This window comes from Haematobia irritans, chromosome 5, assembly GCF_050003625.1.
Source record: "Haematobia irritans isolate KBUSLIRL chromosome 5, ASM5000362v1, whole genome shotgun sequence".
Lineage (NCBI taxonomy): Eukaryota > Metazoa > Arthropoda > Insecta > Diptera > Muscidae > Haematobia > Haematobia irritans.
Genome location: NC_134401.1, coordinates 150,059,216 through 150,063,635, shown reverse-complemented (window position 1 = coordinate 150,063,635; position 4,420 = coordinate 150,059,216). Strand labels below are relative to the sequence as shown.

Below are 4,420 nucleotides of genomic sequence, written 5' to 3'. Positions count from 1 at the left end.
TTTGGCTGGATGAGGTGTTGTTTTCAATAAAGGCACATGTGTTTTTGTTGTTGTAGGAATGTTTTGGCTTTGCTTGGTTTTGTTTGGCATGCTTCAGTTGTATAGTTGGCGTTGGCGTGGGCTGTTGCATCTTTTAATATGCAACAAGGGAATATAAAGGCATGGAATATTTTGGAATTTTGAGACATATATTGGTGTTTGTTTATTAAACCTTTTAAATGAAAGTTATTAATATTTTATCGGTAGTTTCGAGAAAAGTTATTAAGAATATTTAGGAAAATATGTTGAAATTGAAAGTGTATTGAAATTTTTATTATTCAATGTAAAAAAAAAATAATATTCAATTCCAGATGAATTTGGAAAATTTTTGTTATATCTCAGCGTATAGTTTAGCCATAAATTGGTAAGTATTGTTTTTTTTAATATGGCTTTCTTTTAAAAATAATATTTTTTATGTATTAATTATTTTGTTTTTTTTGGAAACCAGTTTAATGTTTTTCTTTGTTGTAAAAGCAATATTTAATTTCAGAGCAACTCCAGATGGGTTCGAAAATAGAGAATTGTGTAAGTTTTCTTTTAAAATTTGGCTTTCTTTAAACTGGAATATTTACGTTTTTATGACCTTTTTATCATCAAAATTATAGGTTTTTAATACCTTATTTTAGTATTTCTTTAATCAATTTTTTTGGAAACCAATGTAATATTTTAATGTAAAAAAACAAATATTTAATTTCAGAATAACCCCTTAAAAATTTGAAAAAAATGTTGGTACTCCTTAGCTTGTAATTTAATAGTGAATTGGTAAGGATTCTTTAACTTTCTTTTAACCAGAATATTTGTTTGTTTATGCATAATATTATTTTTTTCATTCGATTTTTTGGAAACCTATTTAATAATTTTATTTAATGTAAAAAATAAATATTTAATTTCAGAATAGCCCAAATAAATTTGGACAACTTTTTATATTTCCCCTCAGCGTACAATTTAATAGAGAATTGGTAAGTTTTATATTAAAACTCTGGCTTTCTTTCAACTAGAATATTTATTTTATTATATCCTTCACATCGATAACAACACAGTTTTATGAGTTTATATAGAATACTTCATTATTTCTCTAATTGTTTCAGGTACCAATTTTATGAGATACGTTTTCCAAAGAAAAGTTGAACTCCTTACACCATTCGATAAAATGCCCCCAAATATGGTAAGTTACAAGCTAAAATGAAGAATTAAAATTATATTTCATTACATGGTGTTAATTTTTAAAAATTTTCATTATTGTTTCCATTTTTTTCCAGCAAGATATGTGAAAAAAATACCTTCGATGAATAAAAAAAGGATAAGTCAAAATGTCCAAACAGCGGGTTCAAATGAACTACTCTCTGTTCCACGTGGTCATAATTTTTATTCACAAAAAACATTGTATTAAGAACTTTCATCATAAGTTTTTATAATAAATACTTTTGCTTAAAGACAGTTTAATTTTAATGTATGAAAATTTTCATATTAGTAAAACGGTTTGTTGTTCCTTTAATTATTTAATTTCTCTGTACTGTGGAATGATTGATTTAAAAATAGTTTAATCGTCGACATTTTAAAGAGACTGTTAACCAATTTTTATTATCGGGTTTCCCACAAAATAAGCAAGTAAAACAAAATAATACTGACTTTTTAACTTGATAGGGGTATATAAATCGTATGGTATTGTAAAAATGAACTAAACTACAATGTTATAGATGAACTAAAATTTAAGAGAATTATAAACTAGACAAGTTGAAAAAAATCTTAAGGGCTAAATCATGGTCAATATTACTACAGTTTAGTTCATTTTGCAATGGAAAAGGGTTCACTGTTTTTTCAGTGTATGGATAAATCGGATGAAATTTGCTCCAAAAGGATCCGGATGTCAAATCTGGTGATCGGTTTATATGGGGGCTATATATAATTGTGGACCGATATGGACCAATTCTTGCATGATTGTTAGAGACCATATACTAACACCACGTACCGAATTTCAACCGGATCGGATGAAATTTGCTTCTTTAGTAGGCAAGCCAAATCTGGTTGTCGGTTTATATGCACTAGAGTGACCGCAACTTATATGGGGCAAAAAAGAATGTCGGAATCTTGTTCGCCTAAACCCCACAAAACGAATCCCCTTTCCAGATATTGGGATAGCCAAAATTTGAGCCCGATTAAACGACGTTAGCACGTCCGCTCGTCGCTCAAAATTTGAAAAAAACGAATGTTTTTTCCAAAATGTTGACGTATTGAGCCATAACTCGAGAACGGTAAATAATAAAAACACGCACGGTATCACAAACGATAGCTTATTTTGTCCTTTAAAATTTATGTTATGAACAAAATTGTTGTAACTCAGAGTCAAACCGAGTTACGCCAGCCTTTAACTTCGAAAACCCGACCTGGTGTCACTTGGAGCATTCGCCTCAACCCCACAAAACGAATCCCCTTTCCAGATATTGGGATAGCCAAAATTTGAGCCCGATTAAACGACGATAACACGTGCCCCATATAAGATGCGGTCACTCTAAAATCACAGTTATAATTGGAAATAAAAAAACAAGTAAGGAAAGTCTAAAGTCGGGCGGGGCCGACTATATTATACCCTGCACCACTTTGTAGATCTAAATTTTCGATACCATATCACATCCGTCAAATGTGTTGGGGGCTATATATATAAAGGTTTGTCCCAAATACATACATTTAAATATCACTCGATCTGGACAGAATTTGATAGACTTCTACAAATTTATAGACTTAAAATTTAAGTCGGCTAATGCACTAGGGTGGAACACAATATTAGTGAAAAACAAGTATAAACGGCCGTAAGTTCGGCAGGCCGAATCTTATGTACCCTCCACCATGGATTGCGTAGAAACTTCTACGAAAGACTGTTATACACAATCGAATTACTTGGGTTGTGGTATCTTAAATCCTTTTCTAAATTGTGAGTTAGTCCACACGTGGTATATATTAGACAAAAATGTATGTAAGTCAACAAATAGTTACGAATCGATATATACTTTTGCACGGTACTTAGAGAGCCAGAATTGAAATATGGGGGTCACTTATATAGAATTATGAACTTGATATGGATCAATTTTTGTGTCATTGGGGATCGATTTATCTAAGGGCTATATATAACTATAGACCGATATGGACCTAGTTAGGCATGGTTGTTAACGGCCATATACTAGCACAATGTACCAAATTTCAACTGACTCGGATGAAATTTGCTCATCCAAGAGGTTCCAAAACCAAATATTGGGATCGGTTTATATGGGGGCTATATATGATTATGGACTGATATGGACCACTTTTGGCATGGTTGTTAAATATCATATAGTAAAACCGCGTACGAAATTTCAATCAGATCGGATGAATTTTGCTTCTCCAAAAGGCACCGGAGGTCAAATCTGGGGATCGGTTTATATGGGGGCTATATATAATTATGGACCGATGTGGACCAATTTTTGCATGGTTGTTGGAGACCATATACTAACACCATGTACCAAATTTCAGCCGGATCGGATGAAATTTGCTTCTCTTAGAGGGTCTGCATGCCAAATTTGGGGGTCCGTTTATATGGGGGCTATACGTAAAAGTGGACCGATATGGCCCATTTGCAATACCATCCAACCTACAACAACAACTACTTGTGCCAAGTTTCAAGTCGATAGCTTGTTTCGTTCGGAAGTTAGCGTGATTTCAACAGACGGACGGACGGACGGACGGACATGCTCAGGGGCCAAATCACCGCATTCGTCATCGAGTTCTGTTTCGTATCGAGAAACATTTCGATCGCTGTAAAATTTTGGATCACCGCATTCGATCGTAATTATACCCTCCACCACTACTGTGGTACAGGGTATAATAAGTTTGTGCATTTGTATGTAACGCCAAGAAGGAGTAATCATAGACCAACCTTTTAGTATACGGATCGGCTTAGAATTAAATTCTGAGTCGATTTAGCGATGTCCGTCTGTCTGTCTGTCCGTCTGTCTGTCTGTCTGTTGATGTATTTTTGTGTGCAAAGTAGAGCTCGCAGTTTTAGTCCGATTGTCCTAAAATTTGGTATAGGGTCCTGTTTCGGCTCAAAGACGATCCCTATTGATTTTGGAAAAAAATCGGTTCAGATTTAGATATAGCTGCCATATATATTTTTCACCGATCTGGTCATAATTGGCGTGTATATCAACCGATCTTCCTCAAATTCCGTACATCCGAATATTTTATGAGTCTCGAAAAACTTGCAAAATATCAGCAAAATCGGTTCAGATTTAGATATAGCTCCCATATAAAGCTTTCGTCCGATTTACACTCATATGACCACAGAGGCCAATTTTTAACTCCGATTTAGTTGAAAATTTGCACAGGGAGTAGAATTAGCATTGTCGCT

General features: G+C 33.6%; 1 long non-coding RNA gene across 1 annotated transcript; it reads left to right on the top strand.

The window, feature by feature from the left end:
- The first annotated feature begins 742 nt into the window (after positions 1–742).
- On the top strand, positions 743–1,202 carry LOC142239311 (uncharacterized). Its single transcript, XR_012722987.1, has 3 exons — positions 743–801; positions 933–998; positions 1,128–1,202. It is a non-coding gene; the product is annotated as an uncharacterized LOC142239311 (long non-coding RNA).
- Positions 1,203–4,420: the final 3,218 nt, after the last annotated feature.